The sequence below is a fragment of the Podarcis pityusensis genome (genome assembly GCF_964106645.2).
Source record: "Podarcis pityusensis genome assembly, chromosome: 1".
Taxonomy (NCBI): Eukaryota; Metazoa; Chordata; class Lepidosauria; order Squamata; family Lacertidae; genus Podarcis; species Podarcis pityusensis.
This window is the reverse complement of record NC_138028.1, coordinates 42338468-42346705: the sequence shown is the minus strand read 5'-3', so window position 1 is coordinate 42346705 and position 8238 is coordinate 42338468.

Genomic DNA, 8238 nt, shown 5'->3' with positions numbered 1-8238 from the left:
TGCCTGACTCTACAATTCAACTCCAGCTGAAGAGGCCAGGAAGAATTCTGACTGAGACAAACAAGAGCTTGTCCTAGTCGCTGATTACTGTTTACAATAAAGGGCTTCCTCTCATGGATAGATCGCATAATGCATTTCCTGAACATCCTGAATGATATGTTGCCAGGAGTAGTAAAGCCAAACGATATTGTTTCTATAGAGTACTTACCTTATGATGGTTACTCGGTACGAGCAATGATCACCTTTCAAGATCAAAATTTGACCAACTTATCCACAGATCAAAGGGACGCAGGTGGTGCTGTGGGTTAAACCACAGAGCCTAGGACTTGCCAATCAGAAGGTTGGCGGTTCGAATCCCTGCAACGGGGTGAGCTCCCGTTGCTCGGTCCCTGCTCCTGCCCACCTAGCAGTTCGAAAGCACGTCAAAGTGCAAGTAGATAAATAGGTACCACTCTGGCGGGAAGGTAAACGGCGTTTCTGTGCACTGCTCTGGTTCGCCAGAAGCGACTTAGTCATGCTGGCCACATGACCCGGAAGCTGTACGCCGGCTCCCTCGGCCAATAAAGCGAGATGAGCGCCGCAACCCCAGAGTTGGTCACAACTGGACCTAATGGTCAGGAGTCCCTTTACCTTTACCTTTTTATCCACAGATCAAGACATCTATTCTTAAAGGAAAGGATAGCAATATATACGATTCTTTGAAAATAGGGTACCATTGACCCCCCTTTGATGCCAAGTGTGATAAGCCAATGGTAGAAGAGGACCAGGAAAAATCCAAAAAGGAGAACCAACCCCAAAAGGTCTGGTCTGATCATCATAAACAAGAGACCCCAAAATTTAAAAAAGGCTGTGTGAACTGTTGACGGAACTCCGTATAAGTATCTTAAATCTTGATTTTCAACTCTCAAAGAAGGTGTACCTTCTATTGTCATGCCTCTTTAGAAATCCACCACGCCAGTTATAGCCAGAAATATTAGCTGCAAGAACAGGAACAAATCACTCACTTTCATAATCTTCCTGGTTTAAGGTGTTTTGCTGACACTTGCTTTCAATGACTGAAAACATTGTTCAAACGTTATCTGCCTATTTCACAGGAAAATCCTCTGCAAATATATTAGAAACACGTTACGGCTTATTGCACAAGAGGTACTTGAAAAATGGCTTGTGACATTTTGCTGGGTGTCCAGTGTTAATCTGTTTTAAGCTATCCTCATATAGGCTAGTCCTTGCTGTACTTGCATTTATTTAGCAAATTTCATAACCTGGCCTTCAGTTCTTAAGAACTCCGGGGGGACTTAACAAGAAAACAAATGAAATCAAATACAAAAGCAGCAAAGGCAATGCAATAATACTGAAACAGTGAAGTAACCAAATCACATTAAAAGCAAATTCCATAGGTTTGGACAAATGAAAAGGTCTTTGCCTGATGCCATAAAGACTTTTAAGACTTAGTGCTAGGAAACCTAACCTGGGGAGATAATTTAAGATGGGGCAGACATGTCCAAAAAGACCCTGTCCCTAGACACCATTCTCTCACCTCAGCAGAGCCCCCTATCCTTGCAGGAAGATAGGGAGGGGGTCTGAAATATCTTTCCTCCCAACTCCAAAAACCTCCAAAGATTCACATGCCTTCTGCATCAGGGAATATTCTGGTGCTAACTAGTTGGTAAGGGTTAGGAGTTTGGTGGGGGCTATCCTAACGAAGATTTAGAACTTTGCTGTGCTCTGCCTCCACAGCTGGGAGGAGGAGGAGGAGGAGGAGGAGGAGGAGGAGGAGGAGGAGGAGGAGGAGAAGAAGAAGAAGAAGAAGAAGAAGAAGAAGAAGAAGAAGAAGAAGAGTAGGAGTAGTAGTAGTAGTAGTAGTAGTAGTAGTAGTAGTAGTTTGGATTTGATACCCCGCCTTTCACTCCCCTTCAGGAGTCTCAAAGCGGCTAACATTCTCCTTTCCCTTCCTCCCCCACAACAAACGCTCTGTGAGGTGAGTGGGGCTGAGAGACTTCAGAGAAGTGTGACTAGCCCAAGGTCACCCAGCAGCTGCATGTGGAGGAGCAGAGACGCAAACCCGGTGCCCCAGATTACGAGTCTACCGCTCTTAACCACCACACCACACTGGCTCTGTGGAGGTGCCAATGTTTCTGAACACCAGTTGCTGGAAACCACAGGAGGGGAGAGTGCCCTTGGCTCACATCCTGCTTGTGGGTTTTTCACAGGCATCTGGTTGGCTACTGTGAGAACAAGATGCTGGACTAGATGGGCCGCTGGCCTGATCTGTCAGGCTCTTCTTATGATGAGACCACACTGCGACAGTGCACCCATGCGCTTTCCTTGTGTGTGCATATACAGAACAATAGAGTACTTGCCCACAAACAGGTAAGTGCATAGAAAATTAGTTTAGTGTGTGAAAAATGCAATGCTGAGTCCAAAGAGAAAATGTAGACAATTCTTGCTTGTCAAGTTTGTATTTCAGCCAGTATGAACTTTCCTATAACCCACCTAGGTGCTAGGTCACTCATATGCTTGCAGTTTTAGTGCCACAGCACAACCACAGAAAAAGCCAAACTGATAATTTGCCCTGCACTCACAATGGAATGATAGCAAATAATACCAGATGTAGATAAATTAGTTTCCCAGTCCCCTTGCTAATTAACCATCTATATGCATGATTTCAATTTAACTTATTCAAAGTGATAAGCACCCAGAAATATTATTCAGCCTCCAACTCTGCCCAAGCAGAGAAAGATGACTTCCTCTCTGACCTTCTGAATCTCACCTCAGTGACTCCACCTGCTACAGAACGGATCCTGTAGTTTATGAACCTGATTTATTGCTTCAGGTCCCGTCTCATAGCATTTACAAGCCTACAAAGAGAAAATCCACAGAGCCAGGAAAGTGACAGCACTGATGTACATACCTTAGGCATTCCGAGTATTTTCCTCACTTCTGATTTAACTCTTCCTGCTTCTGAGAGGCCCAAGGGTGACTCCAGTTTGTTTGTTTGTTTGTTTGTTTGTTTTGCATTTATATCCCACCTTTTTCTTGAAAGAGCTCAAGGTGGCGTAGGTGGTTTTCTCCCTCATTTAATCCCCACAACAACCCTGTGAGGTAGGCTAGGCAGCGAATGGCCCAAGGTCGCCCAGTGAGCTTCATGGCGGAGTGAGGATTTGAATCCTGGTCTTTGAGCTCCTGCAGTTTGAAAGCACGTCAAAATGCAAGTAGGTAAATAGGTACCGCTCTGGTGGGAAATTAAACGGTGTTTCTGTGCGCTGCTCTGGTTTGCCAGAAGTGGGTTAGTCATGCTGGCCACATGACCCGGAAGCTGTACGCCGGCTCCCTCGGCCAATAAAGCGAGATGAGCACCGCAACCCCAGAGTCGCCCGTGACTGGACCTAACGTTCAGGGGTCCCTTTACATTTACCAACAATCTACTGCACCACAGAGACTCTCACTGGGTAATAAGGGAGAATCTTCCCGACAGCCCCAGATGCTCCCCAAGTGCTTGGGGAATTAAGAAATGATTCATTTTAAGAAAGTTTTGGAAGCTGAACTGAAAGGTGAAATGAGAGCAGGGCCTTTGAAATGGCCTACTAACAGTCAGCACCTAGAGATCAGACTGAGGAGGTAGACCGGTCACCTCATTGAAACATGATGCCCACAAAGGTGAGATGTACAATATATATCTGGTTCAGTTATTCTATTTATTTATTTATAAGCTTGCATAAAGGTAAAGGGACCCCTGACCATTAGTGACAGACTCTGGGGTTGCGGCGCTCATCTCGCTTTATTGGCCGAGGGAGCCGGCGTACAGCTTCTGGGTCATGTGGCCAGCATGACTAAGCCGCTTCTGGCGAACTAGAGCAGTGCACGGAAACGCCATTTACCTTCCCACCAGAGTGGTACCTATTTATCTACTTGCATTTGACGTGCTTTTGAACTGCTAGGTTGGCAGGAGCAGGGACCGAGCAACGGGAGCTCACCCCGTCGCAGGGATTCGAACCGCCGACCTTCTGATCGGCAAGTCCTAGGCTCTGTGGTTTAACCCACAGCGCTACCCACATCCCATATATAAGTTTGCATAGGCACCTATAAATTAACACATCTCTTTTGTCCTTTGCAGGGATGTAATACACTTCCTTTTTTTTTTTTTTTTTTTTTTTTGGAGATGCAGAAGTGGCCAGCCTCCTCCAGTCCAATCTTGGCACAAGGCATTCAGCACTTGGCAAAGGATGCTCAAGGGCGAGAGAGAAGGCGGATAGGCAGGAGTCCTTCCACAGAACAGCATTTTCTAGCCACTGTTGTCAGTGCAGCCTGCTGCGAGACTGTGTTCTGTACCCTGCACTGTTCAACTCTCCCCAGTACTCACTGCCTAGGGCTACATGATAGCCTAACTTTCAATAATGAACAACCTAGGTTAGGTAACTGGCTGGAAAAACAACAGCGCTGAACCTACTGGAAGCGTTAGTCCGTGCAGGCACCATTGGGGAATTTCCCCACCACGGCAGCATGCAGCACTGCACATCAAACATGAGAATTTCGCCAAAGGCTATTCTGGAATATTTATTATTAGGGAAATCAGATACAAGACTAGAGACAGATATAGAAATGTCAGGCTTTTTTACACAAGCAAGGACAGAGAAACCTTGTCGGGAGGTGTTGTTTTTTAAGAAAAGATTTATAATTTGTGAGAGTTTGGCCATTAATAAAGAATTCTGAGAATTTCCCCATATACTCATGAGCATAAATTTAATCGTTTTAATTATGCTTATTAATGTTCAAGGCTACTTAAACTGTAAAAGAACTATAAACAGATAGTGGTGAAATGTCTGCTTCCAGACAGTATAATCCAGGACTTGTTTACTTTAAAATGTATGACTCATCTCCACTTAAAAAAACAGCCAATGGTTGCTGCATGAGAGCCACACAGTCTCATATGGGCCAATCTTCCTTTGAGGAATGTTGTGCAGATACAGTGGTACCTCAGGTTAAGAACTTAATTTATTCTGAAGGTCCGTTCTTAACCTGAAACTGTTCTTAACCTGAGGTACCACTTTAGCTAATGGGGCCTCCTGCTGCCAACGCATGATTTCTGTTCTCATCCTGAAATAAAGTTCTTAACCCGAGGTACTATTTCTGGGTTAACGGAGTCTGTAACATGAAGCGTTGAAGCGTCTGTAACCTGAAGCCGAGGTACCACTGTATAAATTAACAAGTTGACAAAAGTTAAATGATATTTTTTAAAATTAATATTGTTAGTGAAAAAGTTACAAGCCTTTGGCAGTTGTATATCTGAACACTGTGCTTGAATCAGTAGTACTTATTATTGGGGGCAGGGCTTCTGGCCCTCCAGATGTTGTTGGACTCTAGCTCCCATCGTTCCTGACCATTGGCCATGCTGTCAGGGCATGATGGGAACAAGAGTCCAATCACATCTGGAGAACTACAGGTTCCCCGCCCCAGACTTACGTACATGCCATAGGACTGCAGCTAAGGATTACAGTCCAGCAATTATGTCATATGGCGGTCTCGCTACAGTTCCATGAATTGACACTGTATCTGTATACAAAGATGAATAACTTCCTCGTGGTGCCTAGCCAGTATTTCTTACCCTCCAGGATGACTGCGACAAGCCAATGTTTGGAAATGTAGGTACCCTAGTTATGCTCACCGGCAAACGGAGATTGGCAGCATTGTGTGTAAGAGAGAGGCCCAAGATGCATTATGTGTGTCAGCTGAGTGAGCCAAACACAAAGCTTTTGTTCAAGACCAGCTGCAGTACTATGCAAGAGATGTGGGTGAGGATACCATTTTGTTGTTTGTGTTGTAGCAGTCACACACACACACACCATTCCACATTCAGAATTCTGTTCATGAACCACCAGTCAGAAGAGCACCTCTTACTGATGTGACACCTCAGGCTGTCACACTAACACCTTTGATGGATAGCCAGAACTTGGAAAGCCTGCAGGCCCATTAACAAACCTGTTTTCTTTAGCTACCTTCTGTAGTAAGGAATCTAATTCCCAAAATCTGATCAGCCTAATTTGCATGTTTGCTCATTAGGTGTCAGGACTGGTTCAACTGCAGGTCAGTACGGAGTCTCAGAGATGAGCATTAATAAAGTTAATTCTTTATTCAAGGAAACAGAATACAAACAGGGAAACCTACAGGCAAGATTGGCTCCCAGTAAAGCAGTTTCCAGAACTGACAATCTATGCTTCCCACTTCCCTCTATTCCTACTCTTCCTCAGCCGGGTGTTTTCCAGGCAGCCTTAAACTCCATCAGGGAGGAGCTCCCTGTTCTCTTTGTTCTGCTACATGCAAGGCTCTCCGTGCCCCTGGAGACAAGGGAGGAAGGGAGCTTAATACATTAGGATCAGCAGGCTGCTGTGAAGTTGCTGCAGCCTCTGCCCCCTCTTCCTCCTCAGCTGCCTGTCCTGTGTCTGCCCTGCTTTCTGCCTCTGGTTCCTTTCTCTCTCTGAAGCCTGTTGCTTGTTCAACATCCAAGCATTCTGCTCCTACCCGCTTCATCCTCTGACCTGTCTTCAGTGTCCCATCACCACTGCCTTGGCTCTGATCCTTCCTCTTCTGAGGCTTCCCTAGTGGGTTCTCCAGCTGGAGTCTACTACCACTCCTCATCATCTAGCCAGTCCCTGACATCATGCAAACCATGCAGTGGGTTGGGAAGGGGTTGCGTAATTTGTTGGGAAGGGGTTATTTCCCATGATTTGCATAATATGTATGGCATCTTTGGGCAGCTGCTAGGGCCCCAATATTGTGACAGGGCCCATTGTTGATGCCTTACTTGGCCTCATCTTGACCTTTTTTTCCCTGGCCCAACATTCCACAAGCGCAAGGCAGCTGGATCTAGCCACCCTTTTAATTTTGCACAATGCTTCTGGCCTAACGGGGAATTAGCAGGGCTGTTGAAGCCAGCCACCCAAGACTACTTGGAATGCTTTGCAGGAACATGCTAATTCCTAAGGAAGAGACTGCAGCATGTTTGCTCCTCCCCAGGATTTGTAGGTTAGGGTGGCGTGGCAGCTAAACTAAAGTTTGGCTTAGTGTATTTATCCCAGTCCAGGAACATGAGTAATCTCCTTGATCGCAATCTGTAAACAAACCATGGTTACAGATCATGGTTAATGAGAGACCTTCATTGTGATCCCAGGTCTGGACGACACACTAAGCCAAACTTGGTTTACCTGACACACTGCACTGAACTAAAAAGTCAGGGGAGGGATGAAGTAGCTGCGATTTTCACCTAGGGAGCCAGCATGCTTCTGCTAGGGCTAAACCGTGGTTTGCAAACATAATGAATAACTGGTCTTTGTTTAGCATCAGTAGCAGGTTTCCTCCTGGGACAAAGAGCAGCCACTAGCAGCTCAAGACTGTCAGGAGGGACAAAGGGTTAAAAACCCTTCTCTCCCTCCCCCAATAGGTATATCTCCCTCTTGTGGTTGCCTTCAGCTGATTAACATTCTGTGTCCTTTTAAATGGGTTGAGGGGGGTTATTGTTTTGTCCTTGTACTTGTCTTCTATTATGTATCTTGTATTTTTATGCCGTGAACTGCCCTGAGCTCTTCGGTGGTATACAAATTTAATTAATAATAAGAAATCGTACAGAAAAAGCAAGCAGCCAACTGCTGATCAGGCAATTAAAACCATGTCTAGTCTGAGCCCGACATTGCTTTTCTTAATCTCACAACTGTATAATAATAACAAAAACAAAAAACCTACACCCTTCAGTACTATTAACAAATGCTAGTCTGATATTGACGTAGTCTACGTAGAGGTGTTACTTTAGTCTTTTATAGATCAAATCAGAGGCATAGCTAGCCGCTTGGGTGCCCGGTGTGGCGTACGTGTCCTGTAGCTGGGGGCGGGGCGAGCTGCCCATGGGAGGGGCATGGCAAGCCAAGGCAGGGCGCACTGCATGGAGCCTCTCCACAGCCGCCCCCTCAGCTGTAGGGCAGCTGAGGCGGTAGGCAGACACAAGCCCCATGCTGCTTGAAAAAGCAGCGTGGAGCTTGCAGGCAGTCCACCCACCGCCTCCCCCTAAGGAAAGACACATGGCTCAGTATGCGCCCAGTGCCCCCCACCTCGCCTAGCTGCCAGTGGTGAAGGAAGGGACGTGTGGTGGGTGCAGGAGTTTTTGGGGTTTTTTGGGGGGGGAAATGTGTCATGAGCCCAATTTTTATTTATTTATTTTAAAAACACATATTTTTGCCATTTTGTCACCCC